The following is a 12,051-nucleotide window of genomic DNA, read 5'->3' on the forward strand; positions in this document are numbered from 1 at the left end:
GTCTGGCTAGGAGCAAGGTGCCACACAGAGGAGGCTTCCAATGAAACCCAGCTGGCCAAGGGCACATCCCCCTCTCCCTCTACATCTCCACACTGTCTGTCCACATTCCCTGAGAACCTGGCCTGGGATGCCACCCCTACATGAGCTCTGGGCAGATGCTGAGCATCTCTAAGCCAGATCACAGTGGAAGAGGCAGAAGTAGAAGAAGAGAGATAAGATGGACATGGAAAAGATGGGAGAGCCTAGGAAAAGAAGGCAGGATGCTTCAAACTTTAGACTCTGACAGCAGAAAACACCTTCGCAATCAGGTGATCAGGTAATGAAATTTCTCATTGTCTACACAAGGAACTTAGAGGACAACAAGATCACCTGGTTCATTGGTGATTAGGCAAGTTTGAATTTTAAAGGAGAACAAAAGTGTTGCTTCATAGGATGCCCTAACTACTTCATGTAATTTCCACCTCGCCAGACTTTCCAGAACTTGGAAACAGGAACCATACCACCTCCCTTATCTTTCTGTCCTCTTTCCTCCAGGCTCAATTCCCCACCCCACCCTCACATCCCCATAGCACAGGACAAAGGGAACAAATGTGGAGCAGATGCCCTGTAAATCATGAGGCCCATGGGCTGGGAGCAATTTCCTACTCACTGGAGAGCCCCTCTTCTATCTCAATGCAGCCACATCTGTTTGCCTGCATCACAGACGGACCTGTTGGTCTCAAAGGAGGAGTTCACAGGGCTTCTCTATCACCTGCCTGGGAATGGGTGGGAGCTGGAGGAGGACCACCATTGCCAGAGACCACGTGAGCACTGACCTCTGGCCCTGGCAGCAGCAGTAGCTGCTGTTGCAGTGGGTCTCTGCCATGCACCAGTCCTGGGGGAACATCTGCAGCTCAGTGGTTGTCTTGGAATAGGCCATGGGAAAGTCAAGAGAAGCCACGGCTCTTGAAAACCATCCCAGAATCCCACTGGAACGCTGTGCCAGAATACACTGAGCCCTAAAGGTCTTGGGTTTTATGCTATTTTACTCATTTTTATTTTCTGGCTGCAGTTTTAGTTGGAAATTCAGAACACTAAAGTTATCCCAGGGCATTGGTTCCAAGCATGTCACATAGCTCTCCTGCAGCTGATAACTATGGGACCTGTGTTCAGGATCCACAGCAAATGAGGCAAATCAGCCTAGTCCCCGAGAACAACCAGTCTCTAAAAGAGACCCAAGTCCAAGGAAGCAAAGACTGAGACCAAAACCCAAATCTTGTCTCCACTCCTTAAATCTTCCTGCCATGGCCAGGGGAACGTACGTTACTTGAGGGCAGGCACTTGCCTCATTCATTTCTGAATTCCCAGTACCTGGAGCAGCCCCTAACACACAGTAGGTCCTTAGTAAGCATTTGACTAAAGACATGGATAGGCCAAGCGTGGTGGCTCATGCCTGTAATCCCAGCACTTTGGGAGGCCGAGGGAGGTGGACCACCTGAGGGCAGGGGTTCAAGACCAGCCTGGCCAACATGGTGAAACCCTGTCTCTACAAAAATACAAAAAAAAAAAAAAAAAGTAGCTGGGCATGATGCTGGGTGCCTGTAATCCCAGCTACTAGGGAGGCTAAGGTGGGAGAATTGCTTGAACCTGGGAGGAAGAGGCTGCAGTGAACCGAGATCACACCACTCATGGCACTCCAGCCTGGATGACAGAGCAAGACCCCATCTCAAAAAAAAAAAGTAGATAAACTACCAGGCCATACAAAAAGAATCTCTAGGCAGAGTGACCTCACCCCACAGCACCGCTCATCTTAGAATGTGACAGGAGAGGTGATAGGAAGGCAAAGGTTAGCAAACTGGCCCATAGAATTCTGTTTTTGTACAGTCCGTGAGCTAAGAATCCTTTTCACATTTTTAATGGCTGGAAAAAATGCAAAGAAAAATAATATTTCATGATACATGAAATACATGAAATTCTAATTTTGGTATCTATAAATAAAAGTTCATTGGAACACAACCACTCCCATTCACTTATTAGTATTGTCTGTGGCTGCTTTTGCAGAACAGCAACAGAGCTGAGTAGTTGCAACAGAGACTGCATCACCCACAAAGGTGAACGTATTTGTTATCTAGCCCTTTACAGTAAAAGTTTTCCAACCCCTGGCCTAAAGAATCTCCCCAGTTAGGTACGTGTGGTCTAGATCCCCAGCGTTAACTGTTTGGAGTTAAGCATTGTTCTCTTGGCTCTTCCTTTTTTTATTTTTATTTATTTTTATTTTATTGCAAATTGACAATTTGTAATTGTGTCTATTTATGGGCACAAAGTAGTGTTATGATTTATTAATACAATGTGGAGTCATTAAATCAAGCTAATTAACATACCCATCACCTCATGGCTCTTTCTTTTAAATAGAAGCCTTTCTAGAGTGGTTTAAATTACTCTTAGTAGTATAAATTGTTTGACAATTTCTCTCCCTGAAAAAAGGGACCTGATCAAGGATAAGGAGAAACAAGGGAAGAAATATTATTAAAAGGGTAAAGGACTCAAAAAGGGGAATATCCCCCAAGAAAAACTGGGTGCACTTTATAATGTTCCTAAGGGCTAGCACTATACCAGGGCTTTGAGAAAGGACACAAAACAGGAAACTTCTCTGAGTTCACAGAAGGACCCCTTACCTCACCCTGAAACAGCCACACCCCTGCCCAGGCTGGCTCCTCCGATCTGGCCTCCTTCAGTACCTCATCCATCCCGAGCCAGTGTGAGCGATGCTGTCTTTGGATGTCTCACCTGCACCATCCACAGGGCACCACATACAGCTCTCCTAAGCAGTGGAAATCATGGTATTGTTTATTTAGATCCAGACATAGCAAATGACATCCATCCCTTCCTCCCCGCAGAAAACACTCATCACAGCAATCCAGTCAGCAAACAAAATGACCACCACTTGCCATCTCTGATTCCATGCTTGCCTCGAGACAGAGAACTCCTTGCAAGTACAAATCCTGTGTTAGTGATTTTTATTTCCCTGCACCTAACACAACATCTAACTTGTGGTAGGTATAATATTCAACTAAAACTAGTCCTCTCCTCTTTTTCCTTTTCTTGCCCTGTCGTGCAGATAGGAGATGCATGGAATCCAATGCTCTTTCCACTGAAGTGGAAAGTAGGCTGTTAACAACCTCCCCAGAATCCTTGTAAGTAACTCCTCCCCAGGGGAGAACACACATCTAGAACTTGAGCCTGGAATTCAGGTCAGCTTGGTATCAACACTCATCCAGGGTCTCCCCATGGCCAGTGTGGCTTTTCTCCCCCTTAGATATGCTGGAAGAGGAGTCATCTAAGTTTGTTTTTCCTCTCTAGTCTTCTGATCGGCTAGGAGGATCCGAGGTTCCAACTGAGTTCTCTTGCTTCACCTTGGGCAAGAGGAGAAAAAACAGTCACTTGTACACATAACAACAAACCCCTGACCCTCTTCAAGGCAGAGGAAAGTAACTTTCCAAACTCTTCTTGAATAAGAAGAAAAGAACCTCTCCTCTTTCAACAGGTATTTCTGGCTGCTGGGGAGGGTGTTATTAATACAAGAATCTAAACACAATAGCCTGTCTCCTAGCAGCTGCTATTCCCATGGCAACCTCTGACTTTCAGGGACTGCTTTGGATACTAAGGGCCTCAGAGACAGACTTCTAAAACAACCAAATTTTTCAAAAGTGACTTCTCAGGGAACTTACTCCTCTGGCAGAACAGACCCCTCCTAAACTTCCATTTAAAGAGAAAACCTAAAATCTGCTGTTTAAAAAAAAATAACAGAAACCCCCATTAAGTGCTCTTATCACACCAACCCTCAAAGCTATGGACATGGACAATATAGAATTTAAATTTCACAGGTGAAAAAAAAAGTGTACTAAGTGTGAGTTGAGGATGGGAGATGGAGATCTGGTGGACTACCAGCAAATGGAGATAGCCATGAAGAGGCATATTTGGGAAGGTAGTTCACAAACCTGAACCAGAAGAGACTCACCTGGAGAACATGCTCAAATACCAATTCCCAGGTCCTGTCCCCAGAGATTCTGATTCTGTAGGTCTGGAATGAAACCTGGATCATTTTTGAAAGCTCTTCCTGTGATTCTGATGAACATTCAAATTTGGAAACCAGCAATCTGAAGCCTATTCCTTGCCCCTTCCCCACCATGGTCCAAGGGTCTCCTGGCTCTTAGCTCCCTCAATTCCTGCCAGCCCTCAATTCTAGAACCAGAGTAAAAGAAACTCATTTTCTTTAAAATGAAAGGAAGAAGTCGCAGCCCTGAAGTGCACGTGTGCTCTGTTAGGCGCTGTACCCAGGGAACCTTGGAGCTGGAAGCCGCCTCCAGCCCTGAGCTGTGGGAAGGTTATGTCATGCTCTTGGCTTGCTGCCTGGTTTCCACTGGGGTTGCTGCCTGGTATATTTAAGGTGCTGGGTCTGCAGACTAGTACTCTGACCTTCCTTGGCTCTCTCCCAGGGAGCAGCCACCAGGCTCCTGCTGTATCAAGAGCTACAAGGTACAATTTCCATGGCATCCAGGTAACAGGAACCAACTGGCAGCAATAGCTGGGACCTGCATTAGACCTGGGGAGGCAGCCTGCTGGAGAAGAAAGTTTCCCGGATGTGAGCCTTTGCACGTGGTCTTAGCACGGCTATTCACAGCTGTGGGATTCGGGGCTAGCCACTGTCCTTCCATGGGCCTCAGTTTCTCAGCTATGAAACTAGGGGCTCAACAAGGGGTTCAGCATAGAATAGTGGAAGGAATGTGGATTCTGGGGCCAGAAGACTGAGGCTCAAATCCTAGCTTCATCACTGACTTGCTTGGTGATGTTGGGCAAGTGGCTCAACCTCGTCGTGCATCAGTTCTGTCATCTACAAAATGAGTGTAATGGTACCTCTCCCACAAAGCTGATGTGCCAAGTAAAGATGACGTGTGCCAAGTGCTTGGCTTACACACCACTGGAGATCCAAGACACCCACACACACACACTCACTTCTTAACCGGGAACCTGATGAAGTGGGTGCCAAATCTGGATAGAGATGGTCTGGAGGGGGTTTAGAAGACGGAGAAGTTTCTCTGTGTATAGCAGGTAGGAAGAAAGGGAAACATGAATTTCTGAAGGAAACGAAGTTTGAGTTGGGATTTTGACAAATGGAGAAAATATGAATAAGCAACTACAGGACAAAACACTGAAGAATAGAAGAAAAAAAAAAATCTGGAATCCGGATTGGGAAATTTGGATTCTAATCCCAGCCCTTTCACTGTCCAGCTTTGTGGTCTGCCGATACGTTGCCTCTGTTGCAGGAAAACAAACAGGTTCTTTTCACACTACCCGGAAAATTTCGGATCATGGACACATTGTAGGGTGAGATGCGGGAAAGGGTTTATTGGGTGAAAAGGTAAAAAGGAAAGAGGAACTCTCAGCAAAGCGAGAGAGAGTCCTGCTAGCAGGCCCGCACCTTACAGACTGAATCCCAGGCCACTACATAGGAACTGAAGAGGCCAGGCTCCTCCTCCCTGTTCTACCTGCTTCCCTTGGTGCGCATTATTCAGAGAGAACCAGTCAGGAAAGAGTGGACTTCATCCAGGACCAGCAGTCCTGTTTTTTAGCCTTCAGGATTGTTTTAGGTTTTAGGTGGGTTTTCGCCGGGGACCCTTGTCTGTCTCCTGTCTCTATCACCTCTTTATCTATGGAATGGGGCTGTGGCAAAAATTAACAAGATAACTTAGGAGAAAGCACCTTGTATAATGCCTGGAACACAGTAGATGTTTAGTGGATGGATGGACGGATCTATGGACAGACAGAGGATGGATTCCAGATGGAGAAAGTCGGGTGGGCAAAGGAATAGAAAGAGGAATGCCCAAGGCATCTTTATAGGTCAGTGGGTATATCTGCACAGTTCAGCAATTTCTGAAGAGTGTTCTTGGAACTCTAGCCCCTAAGATACTCCTAGGGGGATAAAAAACCATACTCCCTGGTCAATTATACTTAGGAATGACAGTTTGATATATCACTCTCCTGATGATTTGCAATAAATGTCAACGTATAAATGATTATGCAAAGTTCTTTCGAGTTTTATTTATACCCAGTAGTCCACAATCCAGTTCACTTCTAAACCAGTTTTTCACATTAAATTTGTTAATTTCACACTGAACTTGGCAGAGGTCTTCCTGAAGTAAACTAAGGAGGTGGCGGCAGAGACCTTTGGAAGAATTACTTGGGGTTTTCTTTGTGCTCCTGCTGCATGCAGCTTTAGGAGCTGTCTGTGCAGCACTGTGTAGAAGCACCCTGGACAAGACAGGCAAGCATATTGAAAACAGGGTCCTGTGCTTCCATGCAGTTCCCCGCTGCTGCACCATATGACCTTGGGCAAGTTCCTCAACTTTCCTTTGCCTCCATTTCCTCACCTATAAAGTCACAATACTTACCTCACAAGGTGATTGCAAGAATCAAATGAGCTAAGGAACCTAGGGAGGTTAGCATGATGCCTGGCACTTAGCAATCTGTCAGTAAAAATGGTGCCGGTATGATTAGGTCACCATCTGAATATTCTCAACCAGTCATTCTCTAATATCCAGCAGGACTTGGACGCTGAGTCCTCAGGGTAGTAATCATACCAATTTCTGCCTCCCTCTTCCTTGTGGGGGTCAGCCTAGAGTCACACACCAAGAGGAGGTGAGTCAGGCCATTGCAAAGGAGTCAACGATGGTGATGTCTGCTTCGTGCTTTCTCTGAACACAGAGCAAAAGAAGGGCCCTCTTTCAGATAAGCATCAAGTCTTGCAGGCTGGCAGCTGGCTACCAGGAGATGGAGAATCTGCTTAGTCATTTCTTAACAGCAAGAACAAGTGGCTTAGAGAAGAAGTCAGCTATACCCCCTGGGAGGTCAGCCAAGTACCATCTAAAAAGAGAAAAGCAGGGAAGCACAGAACCCCAAGTGCCTGGATCTGATCAGAGCCACGGGGCGGAGACAACTGGCTCTCAGTGTCAGAGACCCATGCCCTGCACGAATGCCTCCACTCCAGGCTGGAGGAGGAGGAGCCAGCTTCACCTCTGGCCAGAAAACCAAGTCCCCAGCTCTCCTCCATTTGTGGAAGAATATTTGCTGTTCTGCAGAGGCCCTATGGTCAGTTTCTCCTCCTTGATTCATTCACTCATTTAGTTAATATTTATTGAATGCTTACAAGACATCACAAGAGATACAGTTGTACACAAGACAGGAAAAGTCTCTGCACTGATGGAGTTCACATCTTAGTGGAGAGAGACAGAAAATATGCAAATAAAGAAAATAATGTCAGAGAGTGATAAGTGCCTTAAGGAGAAATAAGTCAGGGTGAGGGTGAGAGATCAATAGATTAGGAGCTAGAGAATGATGGAGAACTAGAGGTCAATGGATTAGGAGCTAGAGAAGGAAGCCTCCTGAAAGAAGGGACCTCTGAACTGAGATGGGAATGGAGCAAAGGAAGGAATCGGAAGAAGATCTGGAAGGAAAGTAAGTGCCCCAAACACAGCAAGTGCAATGGCCGTGAGACCAAACTGAGCCCCACATGCTGAAAAGCAGCCAAACTGGCTACGGCCAAAGTGGGGGTGGTCAGGAGAAGCAGGAGAGAGCTACAGGTGAGGTCAAGAACCTGTGCAGACCAAGTCAAGGATTTTGATTTTATTCCAAATGTGATGAGAAGTCACTGGGAGATTTTGAATGGAGGAAAGGATAAAGAGCTCACCCTGACGACTGAGTGAGGAACAGATGGTGAGCGGTGAGAATGGGCTCAAGGAGAGCCCTTGTGAGGCAGATGCACAGCACAGGTGCAAGGTGATGGCAGGAAGGAGGTGAGATTTGAAGGCAGAGCGAAAGGACATGCTGGTCGTTGGGTTGCAGGCTGTGTGCGGCACTGAGGGATAAAGGGGGACCCCCGGAGTAGCTGCCCTTTTCCTGAAGTGTGGAAGGCTGTGCCGCAGGAGGAACCTTCTGGGAAAGGAAGACAACCTAAGGGTTTGGATGCATGTGAGAGGCTGGAGGTGGCTTTTGGACATCCATGTTGAAATGCCAGCCTGGCAATTGACTGTGTCTTAAAGCCTTTTGGATCCTTGCATCCAGACAGGATTGAGTGCACAATCATAACATTTGAGAATGAGACCCTAGCAAGATTATTTAGTTCAATCCTTTTGTTTTGCAAAGGGGAAACTGAAGCCCCAAGAGGGGAAGAGACTCAGTCAAGGTCAAACAGCAATCTGCGTGTAGTGCCAGAACCACAGTCCACGTCTCCTGTGCTGACCCCCGCAAGCTACCTTTCGAGTTGGAGCCTTCTTTCCACTCTTGTCAAAATTGTTTCCCACTGATTTCTTGAAGTTATTTGCACATTCCCTAAAAATTTTCCTTGTTTCACTATGGGGAAAGTTGTTTCTTTTTTCCTTATCCAACTTAATTTTCTCCATCTGCAATTTAAACTCATTCTCTATTTTAATCATTGTTTTGTTTTTTACAAAATGTGCATGATGTTGCTACATCTGACTTTTAAAACAATTCTGTTAGGTAGTTAGAGTATGCATTTTGATTACCATTGACAGATGAGGAAACTGTAAGCATAATGGTCAGATAAATTATATTCAGTCCCATAGCTAGTTTGAGACAACCAAACTAGAATCTAGTGCATCTTGAGTCTTTGCTCATGGCTCTTCTTTGTGTGCCAGAAAATATTTTTAAGCCCAGGACCTGCCATCCTTCAGCAGCTGAGGACTTCTAGCTCTTCAGAAAGAGGAAGATAATTAACATTACCTCAATCTTACTCTTCTTCAATTCACATAATTCTTTCTCCTTTAAACTCTCCTCTCTATGGCACAGATTGATTCCTATTGACTAAATCCATTTCCTCTTTTTCCTGGGCACAGAGCTGAACTACCTTTCCCAGGCTCTCCTGTATTTAGGTGTTTCTATGTGAGTGATTTCTCACCAGTGGAATTTGACCGGAATTAATGCACACCCTTCCTAGTCAGTCCTTAAAAATCTCTCAGGCTCAATTGCCTATGCTTTTTCCTCTTCCACCAGCTCGATGTAAATGAGAATGGCTACCTTGGAGCCAAGTACCTAAGATGTCAGAACCTCAAACAGGAAAGATCCTGTTTCCCTGTATCACCACTTGGATGAAAATGGCCTGCTTATTAGGGAAACACATTTTAGACCTTTTGTGAACAAGAAGTAAATTTCTACCATGCATAGGCCATTGTATGTTTTGAGATTTGTTTGCTACAGCAGCTAGTATATTGACCTGGGTCAGAGACAACTGATTCCGGCTTAGGAAGACACTCAAGAGTATCTACATTCCAACACTTAGACTTAGCATAGAACCAGTAGTTGAAGTAGAAGGAAGAAGCTCAGAGACCATAAACCATGACCTTCCTTATTCAAAAAAGAGAAGAAAATGAGATCCATGAACGGACACATCTGGCATGCCTAAGGTCATGGCAGCTAAAAGGTCTCTACAGGACTCTGGGGTTCCTTGCCCAGTGCTCTTTCTAGACCATGTTGCCACTCTACTAACAGATGGAGGGTACAGTGTCCAAGACAGGCTCTAGAACAGGACTCAGATGAAGCTCACTGTGTCTTCCATGACTGTAACCTGAGTCTCATTTGTAGAGGTTTACACCCATCTCTTCATGCTCTGAGCTCAGGGAGGAGTAGCTTGTCATCTGCCTTCCTACAGTAACCTTCCTGACACTTAAGGATGAATATTAAATTACTTCTCAGTCCTGGCTTCTCTAGCACAGCTGTATTCTCACAAGTATATCTCAGTATTATGAGAAGTAAAAAGCAAATGTGATCATAACAGCCCCAAACCTTCATCATGGTGGTTGAAATGTAGGTCCGCACTGAACCGGCCCCCAGCCCAGCTGTCTCTTCTATCGCTCAAAGATGTCTGCAGTTTTTGCTCATAGGACTGTACTCTGGTGGAAGAAAAAGGGGATGGTTTGGGTTGAGCCAATGTTTTTTATAGACACACTGCCCAGTCTCATACTTTCTGAGGTCCCTTGAGCACCAAGCTGGAGACTACAGCTTTAGCCCTGTCTCAGGTAGGGGATGTGCAAATATACGCTTTTCAAAGACCATTCCAGGGGTCTAGGGGTCTTTCCTTTCTTTCTTTCTTTTTTTTTTTTTTTTTTTTTGAGACAGGGTCTAGCTCTGTCACCCAGGCTGGAGTGCAGTGGTGTGACCACAGCTTACTGCAGTCTCACTCTCCTGGGCTCAAGTGATCCTCCCACCTCAGCCTTCTTAGTAGCTGGGAATACAGGTGCATGCCACCATGCCCGGCTAATTTTTATATCTCTTTTATTAGAGACTGGGTTTCACTATATTGTCCAGGCCGGTCTCAAACTCCTGGGCTCAAACAATCCTCTCACCTCAGCCTCCTAAAGTGCTGAATTACAGGAGTGAGCTACCATGCCTGGCCTATTCCAGGGTTCTTGAACCCTTCTGCTCCACACCCTTATCAATAAAAGTACTTTGATCACTTATCCCCAATATAGATAAGTAATGTCTTTAAATATTTAAGTGATATGCCTGTGCTATATATGAGTCAGTTATGTAGCATTCACAAAAATGAAATTTTTTAAAGGATGAGATTAAAAAACAAATGGGATTAGAAGTGCCAACAATTTTTTCCCTGGCCCTGCTGGACCATTCTACTCCTCTCTTCAGAAAACATTTGGTCCAGGCTGGGCACAGTGGCTCATGCCTGTAATTCTAGCACTTTGGGAGGCCAAGGCAGGCCAATGACCTGAGGTCAGGAGTTCGAGACCAACCTGGCCAACATGGTGAAACCCTATGTCTACTAGAAATACAAAAAAATTAAAAAATTAGCTGGGCATAGTGCCAGGTGCCTGAATCCTGGCACTTTGGGAGGCTGAGGCGAGTGGATCACTTGAGGTCAGGAGTTTAAGACCAGCCTGGCCAACCTGATGAAACCCCGTCTCTACTAAAAATACAAAAATTAGCCAAGCATGGTGATGGGCACCTGTAATCCCAGCTACTCGGGAGGCTGAGGGAGAAGAATCACTTGAACCCAGGAGGTGGAGGTGGCGGTGAGCCAAGATTGCACCACTGCATTCCAGCCTGGGCAACAGAACAAGACTCTGTCTCAAACAAACGAACAAAAAATTTAGTCCATCAGAACTTTTGGACGCCACAAACTGACAACATACAGGCCAAATGTGGCCCACAGATGTGTTTTGTTGGACCTGAACAATGTTTTCTAAACTTTCTATTAGTTCCCAATACTTAAAAATTGGAAAAGTTCACATGAAAATCTAGAGATTTTTATCAATTTTATTCACTGCTTTATCCCCAGTGTCTGATACATAGTAGGCACCCAATAAATATTTGTTCAATTGAATTTCTAGCTTCTCTCGAAAAAAAAAAAATTCAAGCTGGCATTTCTTCCTGGCAGTAATCGTCTGGAGCTGAGTAGTGATTACTCCCTTTAGCAGGGTGTTGGCCCACCAGTCCTGAACCACAGTCCGCACTGTTCCCTCTTGTCCTATATCCAAACAGCTTCGTACTGGTGATTTGCCCAGCCCCATCAGCATCTGAACAATTGTTTCTATCTCAGAGTTTTCTGGCTGTGTGATGGCCTCAGTCACCCTCCATGAGTTAAACAAATACAATATTCCACCTGGAGTCCAAAGACAGAGGTTTGAGCCTGATTCTGCCCATTGCCATCCTTGGGAAATTTGCTTTCTGAGCCAGTTCTCCTAATCTGGAAAACGGGGATGGCAATACCTTCTTCACAGTTTGACAATCAAAGCGAACAAGACAATATCTGTGGGCTGCTTTATAAATTGTAAAGTACTATGGAAATGTGAACACTTTTCATTGTTGCAGTTGCATTCATCCTTTAAAAGTATCCACTGTGGTGACAGTGATGGAGATTCCTAATGCCAAGCTCTTGTGCTCACTACGCTTCCCTACATCAGCCATGTCTCTCTCTATATACACCCCTTTCCCAGCCCTCCCCTCTCATCTACCACTTTGGATTTCAGGGTTGAATGGGAAGACAAA

The 12,051-nt window shown here is 45.3% G+C and overlaps 1 long non-coding RNA gene across 1 annotated transcript in view; it reads left to right on the top strand.

Moving 5' to 3' along the window:
• The first annotated feature begins 3,263 nt into the window (after positions 1 to 3,263).
• The window catches only part of LOC131383449 (uncharacterized), a 12,858-nt gene continuing 4,070 nt past the window's right edge, over positions 3,264 to 12,051 (top strand). The window contains exon 1 of the long non-coding RNA XR_009213487.1: positions 3,264 to 3,523. This is a non-coding gene — a long non-coding RNA (uncharacterized LOC131383449). The remainder of the gene's footprint in view (positions 3,524 to 12,051) is intronic.

The sequence above is a fragment of the Hylobates moloch genome, unplaced genomic scaffold (assembly GCF_009828535.3).
Source record: "Hylobates moloch isolate HMO894 unplaced genomic scaffold, HMol_V3 SCAFFOLD_1, whole genome shotgun sequence".
Taxonomy (NCBI): domain Eukaryota; kingdom Metazoa; phylum Chordata; class Mammalia; order Primates; family Hylobatidae; genus Hylobates; species Hylobates moloch.